Genomic DNA, 8,694 nt, shown 5'->3' on the forward strand with positions numbered 1-8,694 from the left:
ATGTATCAAAATATCAAAACTCGCATTGCCATGAAGAATGAACAGTCGGATCCCATCGGGATCCAAATTGGTGTGAAACAAGGCGGCCCAATGTCACCTTTACTATTTAACTTATCTGTGGACCCCCTGTTGTGTAAGTTAGAGGAAGAAGGCAATGGATACCATCATGGTTCAAAATGTGTAACTTCTATGGCTTTTGCAGACGATTTGGTGCTGTTAAGTGGATCATGGGAAGGAATGCAAAGTAATATCAAAACCCTCGAGGCCTTCTGCGATCTAACTGGCCTCAGGACTCAGGGGGAGAAATGTCATGGTTTTTATATACAACCTACTAAGGACTCGTATACGATCAATGACTGTCCTCCATGGCAAATTAACGGTACCCTACTTAATATGACTGAACCCGGTAGTTCGGAAAAATACCTGGGACTGAGAATAGACCCATGGACTGGAATATCTAAACCCGAACTACTAATGAAAATAAGAGATTGGTTACAACGGATCGGAGAAGCACCACTGAAACCATTTCAGAAAGTTGACATCTTGAAGGGATATACGATCCCGCGACTGATTTACTTAGCAGACCAAGCTGATGTAAAAGCAACGTACCTAGAAGAACTTGACCTGACGATTTGAACTACGGTCAAGGAGTGGTTACACCTACCTCCTACATCGCAGGTGGTTACATCTACCTGCAATGCCACCCTGTATTCCAGTACACGTGATGGAGGTTTAGGCATCACTAGACTCTCGGGTTTGATCCCCAGTATACAAGCTCGAAGACTACACAGGATTGCGCAGTCCTCAGACGATGTAATAAGGTCAATAGTGAAACGAGAGGGGATCAAAAAAGATGGATCTCTCTGCCTGACAGGAGAAGACCGGCCCCCCAAAAACCCTTACATTTTCTTGGCTCTAGAGTAAGCAAGGAATTTATGGTAGCAATACAAACAAGTTTAAGAGAAAGCACGACAGAGGAAGAAGCAGAAAATGTGATATGTCTCACCACCTCTAATTTCAGAGGAAGTTCCAGGGGTGGGGTTTTGTGTTTGTCTGTGTTTTTTATCACTGCACAGCCCAAGTGAAAAAACACACACCTGTGTTTTATGTAGAACTGTAAACTACCAGAGTAAAAGTATCCCATCTACGTAATTACAGTTCTTTCCAGGATACATCAGTCATTTCAGTGGAGAGCTTTATGTTACAAATCCCTAAATTCCGATATGAAAGTAGCAAAACATCACCCGTAAATCTTTGAAAAGAACAATACATTGAAGGAAAACCGTTCATGTAAACTGTAAATGACAGGTTTCTGCTGCCAAAGGCTATAACGCTTTTGAGTATCTTTGCCATCTTCATCTTCTTTGTCTTCACTTTCTTCTGACGACATTACAACTACCGTCCCTCAACATAACAGTGAACTGCTCAAGCACTCTTGCAAACTATATGAAATCCAAACTGCCTCACTGTCCTAGTTTTGGCTGGGATAGTTACATTTCTTCACAGTAGTTTGTATGGGGCTATGCTTTCGATTTGTGCTGAAAATAGTGTTGATAACAATGGTCAACAAGTTTCATTACGAAAAATCCCCAAATCCAGAACATCCATTTTCCCGCAAGCTATTTAAAACATGCTGAATAATACTTGAACATGCATTAATAATATTTTTTAATATCGAACTAGAATAATCCAAAATCCTAGTTTTGCTTTGAGACAGTTCAGGGAACCTACTCAGGACCCCACTGGACTTAGGTGATCTTGTACACGGCACTTTGCAGGAAAAGGGCCTCAACTTTTTCTACTGTAATGCATTCTCAGCTCTTAATGATTGTTTCAGTGCAATATGAAGGGCAGAAAAGAGACAGAAAAACACCCACACATTGAAGGATAACCTGAGAACATGCAGGCACATCCTGCCTCCTCATGCAAAATGTGAGGAAGGAGTAAAGCATTTAGTTTGACAAGAAAATGGCAGCTCCTAACAAAATTCAAGCAACATCCATGCAGTCCTAACAGAAAGAGAGGCAGCCAACATTTCACTTAAAAAAAAAAAAAAATCTCTTCACAGTCAAAAAAACAAACTGTGAGAGATAGAAACTTCGGATTCATTCTGCCAAAGTTGCTGGCCAAATGTCCAAAGTAAGAGGACGGCTGATCAATCAGCTCTCAGGGACATTACAGATCTTATTCCCTGTCTTAACATCATTTGCTAGGTTCAGCCGAATCATTAGAACCTGCAGGAGCACAACCACAAAGAGCCCCTTCTCATGCAGAGGTTTAACTTGGAGATCATTAGGATCAAGTTACTACCTTTTTTACAACGCAGGTCAGCATTTTATCTACTATATTACATTCTAGTTTGCCTAAGAAGCATGTGCCATGGTACTTTGCCACTTCCCCCCACACACTCCGCCCCAGAACAGGCATTTCACTTCAACACAGACATTTCATAATTTCAGCATATAGGCAAACATCAAAGGTGTTCATCTATTTTATGTAATGGCTTTACCTGGGAAGAGTACAGCTTCACCTAAGGGCAGGTTGGAAGAGAAAATACTGACTAGCTCTCACACTCCCAACTTCAAGGCATTCTGACCAAAAGGTTTGGATTCAAACCTTCTATTCAGCACAGAAATATATACAAAGGGTTGCCCGTAAGCCTGCTCAAAGAGAGTATGTGAGAACACACCAAAACCATTCTCAAGCACGCATTTTTCTTAAATGCTAATAACCTGTTGGATTAGCAAGGAAAGTTCTACCTTGCTGAATGCTGCATCTCATTATTTTTTTTGATTAAATCACTTAGGGAAAAACCTCAGAAAAGCAGATGAAAGTGAACAGTTTGGGGGTTTTGGCTTCATTTCGGTTTTAAGGTGGTTAATCGAGCAATTTTATTGCTTTCACTTTCCAGAAGCATTTTCTTTGTTTAATAACAGATGAGAGTTTAGCTAAGTAAATCCAAGAGGTACTCTTGTTTCTTCTCAACAAAGCAGTCGTCACCATCTGTTCGCACTTGCCAAACACACATCCAGTAAGACCAAGAGAGCAAGGGCTCCCATCTGCTCCGTTTCCCTTGCATGGCAAGGAGGAGGACAGCAACCCACCCATGGGAGCAGGCAGCTTGCAAACAGCCACCGTGCTAAGGAACACAGCCCACGGCTCAGAAATCACTGGCCTATATAAGGGCTTTCCATAAAGGTACAAATGAGAAGGACAAAAGAAGGACCAAGTATCTGCAAGATCAGAGCAGAATGAGAAAGCCAAGAGCATAACTTGCAACACTCCAAAATGAAAAAAACCAAACAATAACCTCTTATGAGGATGTCACATCATCTTGGAAGAACAGTGCCCTTGCCTGCACACCAGCAGGACCCAACAATTCTTACTCCTGAACATTTTCATCACCTGTTGTGGCAAGCCACTGGGCAGGCCTCATTAGCCATATCCTCAACAGCTTTAATTGATGACTGTAGCACTTGGGACACACAAACAAATGACAGGCTAGCCAAGGCTGTAAGGAAGAAAGAGTCCCACGCTACATCTACATATAAGAAGCTGTTTCTGAGTGACAGGGGGCTTGTACTCCGGGGGTAAAGGTGTCCATTTTAAATGACAAATCTACTCAGTGGGATCGCTGTCTTCACAAAGAGGCACTTCTCCTCACCCTGCCGCAAAGGCGGCAAAGAGGAAGGGAACCTATGAAGAACACACAGCCAGAACCAGAACCGAGCTGGGACGGCTGCCAAAAGTCTCCAGGCACATCTGACCACAGCACACTCCACGTTTCTTCACAGGTCTACTTGGCTACTGGCTAAATAACTATGCTGTCTCCCTCCCTCTTTTCTTTTGTAGCACTGTACATCGCTGACAGCAGCCTACTGCAAATCGCTTACCATAATTTAGCTTACCAAAGGCAGTAATGCATTCAGGTATTCTATGGCACCTGAATCACTAAATCGTTTTTTTCTTCAGTGAACCTCCCAACAAATACATCAAGGCCCGTCCTAGCCAAGCTAAAAACACACAGTACACAATTACCTTAAGATTTAACAGAAGGAAGCATCTTGTATGGAGTCAAACCTCTGCAAGTACATGGAAGGACAAAAGGTTATCTTCTCACCTCGTTATATTCCTCCATGCTAGCACCACCTCCAGTCCCAGTCTTCTCAGACACACCCTGAAGATCCATTTAGCCTAACTGGTTCTGTAAGCAGTACCAGACTCCCCCAAATGGGCAAGAAGAGTATAGGTGTGGAAAACCAGTTCCTAGAGGCACATTAAACACATGGGAGAAGCCATTCTTCAAAGCAATCTTTAAGAACTCCACATTTTCAAGACATGGAGAAAGGAGGAGAACTTACATACTTAAGGGTAATTTATGGGCTTTAGAAGTCACCGCCTAGCGATGCTGCTACCTATCCTTGCAGCTGTTGGGATAAGCTTCCTTTGATCTGCAAGTTTATTTTTCACAGGATCCCTGCCTCTAAGGCAGTTGCCATCTTGCACTGCTGCAGCGTCTTCCACAGGCAGTGCAGAGTGTCATTTCAGAATGCCTTTTATTTGTTGTTTTCCTAGATGCAAGTTAGAAGGCCCTTTGGAAAAAAAACATCTGCAGTGGGCCTTTGGTATGGAAGGCCAGGTAATGTTGACAAGCCCAGTGTCCTTTGTGTAGGCTACAGCTGGTAGAACTGGCCAACATCTCGTCCAATCACTGGTTATTCCCCCCCCCCACAGCCCCGATTTTCTGAACATAATGCCGTCATGAAGGTAAACACCTACTGATGGGAATCCCTTATCAGACAGGGTGCTTAGCCATTCAGTGACAACTCTTACTGGTGCCTTGCTCCCCCCCATCCTCCCTCACCATACTTCAGCCATTATACCTCAGCAAACTGAAACAATGCAGACTCCTCAGTTTGTTTCACAGATCCAGGGACTGCAGGCTGTGATGTGCTTGAGGAGATCTGTCAGGAAAACAATTATGTTTGTATTACCTAACTCTTCAGTTTCAGTATCAAACTTCAATGTGCTAAATTTCTGATCCAGCGTACAGAAAGACTCCTGGGACCTAAGAACATGCAGATGAGTCCCAGCACACCTGTACAGTGAACAGTAGCTGCCTTCCCAGGAGACATGGAAATGGGTGATCTGTGAAACAGTGATCTTGAATAGTTTTTCACAAGGCAAGTCTTGCCTAGGATCAAGAGAACAGGCTAAGGCTTTTTTGAAGGGCTTTTATTTGCCCACTGGTATGTCAAAAGAGGGTTAGCAACAAGAACTTAACATTATACTGTATTTCACAGTTCAGTGAAAGACCTGAGACTGCAGACTACTGGTGCTGATTGTGCACACAAATTGCTGCTCAGCACGGATTGCTCTGGAGGATGCAGCATTTTACTTAGAGGGCCCTCGGAAAGAATCGGAGAGGGGCGGTTTTATTCCCTGGGAAAGTGCTCTGACGCTTACCTGCTTCTCAGACAGCATAGGACAAGTAAAATACAGGAACTCATCAGTAAGTAGGGGCTAATTTCTGGCCCATCAGGATTCTAACAAATCCCACCACTAGTTTTGTTCAGACTGTATTCATGACAGTGATTTTGGTCTACATTTGGGGGGAAAGCAGATTACACAGCCTGCCTCTTTGATGTGGAGGGCCAGCTTTCAGAAGAATACTACAAGCCCAAAAGAGCACAGCGCAGTACAGCTTAGACTTAAAGTAAGTATTACATCATAAGCCGTACTGCATGCTTCTATCAGAGAAAATGGGCTTTATGTAGGTGCATGGGAAGTGTGTCCTTTGCTCAAAAAAAAAAAAGAAAATCCTGATTAAAAAAAGTTCATATACTAACACAGTCACACAACATCCTTTTTGATTCGCCTCTAAATCCACATGTCGATTTTATTCCTTCACCATCACCTGAAATCATACGACTTGAGGCACTTTTCATGGAAAACCAAGAAAGTTCAACTCAGAAGGCAAAGACCCTTCTTAATGGAACTGACTATCTGTGACTACAATACACCTTCCCCCTCATTTAAACATAACAGCAGAGTAAAAACAGGTTTTAAATTCCAAGCGGAGAGATTCCAACTTGGAAGACTACAAGACATTCTCCTTTTAGCACAAAATAATCACTTTCTTTTCACTTCTCTGCCAGCATTACCCTCGTGTTTCTTGTTGTTCACGCTGCAGCACAGAAAGCCAGTACCCACAGCTGCACAAAGACTTCCACTGGTCACACCGGTGTGCAAAGCACTGAGGAGCCTTGTCTCAGTCTTGGCCGTACAGGAGCAATCCATCTCAAACACACTACACATTTGGCATTTGCGGGTATCACAGAGAGAGAGTTAATTATTGCTTTTCCTCCCTATAACAATGAAAAAAGAAAAAAGGAAAAAAAAAAAAAAAAAGAAACCCTCCTCGCTTCCACAGCTCTTCTTTCCAGGCTAGAGATTTATGGCAGCGACTACCTATTTTACCCAACATACTAACCACCTTTTGAACAATTTTCAAAGTTTGCCCCCAAAATAGATCATAAATATTAACCTGTCTAAAGAAAGACCAGAGGTCTCTGCACTACTGGAGACACACGGGAACACTTTTATTTACTAGAATCCTTTGTAAAACCAAATTGTTTGTGATGGCAACTGAACTACAAACTTCTTTTTAGACCGAAAGACTTAGGGAATGGGAATATCCTGCCAACACTTTGATGGCTTGTTAGCACTTGCATGGCTTCAGAATGCACACGTAATGACACTGACTGTATGGAAATTATCAGGTATTTATTTTGCTGTTGGTGCCAAGGCCACAGATTTGTGTGAGGCATTACACAAGCAGATGAAATCCTTGCCCAAAAGAATTTGCAAACCACCTCTGTGTTAACACACTCACTGCATTTCAAGCCTTCCACCTGTGACAACGTCCTCTCAGAGGGCACTCTTGCCTGCTCTGATCAAACACTCACTCAGCAGAGTTAATACTGAACTGATACAAAATCTGGGCCCAACCTCTACGTTCATGGCTGGGATACAAGACTCCTATCACAGGGCTCACACTTCAGTCCCACCTGAGGTATGTAAGTAAATTACATTTCCTACTGGTCAAATATTCCTCCTCAGAGCTCTCTTTCAACTGAGGTCTCGCGGTAAGGGAGAGAAGAGAGTTCCTTACCTCTTGTGCAGTCAGGGCACGTTCCCCTGCTAAAAGCAGCATACTCAGGCCTCCCATTTGTGTTGGATCTGTTAAAAGAGTAAAACCAAGTCTTCAGTTGATTCACTTGCTTCTTTAAAGAACCTACCATTTGCAGCATTAAACCCCCAGCAGACTACTTGTCACAAACACTCTAAGCAAGCTGCCGTAAAAGGCAATTCAAGAGAATCACAAATATCCATTTCTGTACCCTCTGGGAGAGGCTTTCAAAGCTCTCTGAAAGGATTGAATTGGATTTGTCTGCTTCTTACCCCATTGCATGGATTTACGGTTTTACTGCCAAAGGTTTGAGGTACTACAGAGATGGATACCTTTAAAACAGCAACTGTAATGATCCCATGCATAAATATACACAAAGGTGCTCTACTATTACCCATGTCTATAACTCCATGGATGCTCCTACCAAGGGAGTGGTTCCTTTCCGTAGCCATTGAACAAGTAAAAGGATGGAACAAAATGGCATGATCAAGCTCTGAAGCAAAATTTCCATTTTCGTTTAGCTTTAACTTAGAGCTGCATTTAGTGGTGAAAAGTGCCAGCCTGACAGCTCTGAAGCATGAAGCGCTTGATCCTCTGCACCAGAACCATGCAGGCACTGGCCAGGCAAGCTGCCTGCCTACTTCTTGCCCTGCCAATACAATATATAATTGAGGAAAGTAAAATGGAGTTAGAAGTATATTTTCTCCAAGTATTTGATGCTGACAGCTTCTTGCCTCTAGCCTTCCTGCACCTCAACAGCTCGGAAAACGACAACAAGAAGTGAAAGCAATGAACACTGGCACTGCATTACTCATGGAGTGGCTTTTCCACTCAGAACAGTGGTTGCTCTTCATCACCATGAAGACTAATTGTCTGGTTTTGGAGGAGTGCTTTGGAAGCAATGCAGGGGCGCAATTTAACAGCGTGTCATCTAGAGAGAGGGAGACAGTCTGTGGCCCAAATGTCTCGCTCAACAGCCACAGCAGGAGAACAGGGCAGCGTTATCCTTGCTGTATTGCTGAGACACCAACTTCAGCAATGATGAGACACCAAAGGTAAGTAATTTTCCCCAGGTCTCACTAAGCATGCACTCACGTTTTCCAATTTCCTTTCACTGAACTACACAAAACCTCTCTCTACAACAATAAACTACACGTGCCTGGGACCATTCCCTGGAATGGAGGCCAACTGGCACAATTACCCTTGGCCATTTGGTTGCATTTTGCTATGCAAAATTTGGAGGCAGAATAGCTGCATCCAAAATGCCCACTGGGAAATCCTCTGGCCCACTCCCACTCGTGAGCGGTGCCAAGGAAGTTGTTGAGCTTTTCAGCTGACAGGGGCCAAACCTGTACCTGTAAACCTCCAAACGATTTAGCACTACAGATGATCAAGGTCATGGGTACACTCACTGGTGCTGTTTAATTCAATACCACAGATGCTGCCAAAAATTCTCCCTCAGACAGCATCTCACGCTAACATACCCAGGGTAGGTTTTTTCA

This window comes from Harpia harpyja, chromosome 14 (genome assembly GCF_026419915.1).
Source record: "Harpia harpyja isolate bHarHar1 chromosome 14, bHarHar1 primary haplotype, whole genome shotgun sequence".
NCBI lineage: Eukaryota > Metazoa > Chordata > Aves > Accipitriformes > Accipitridae > Harpia > Harpia harpyja.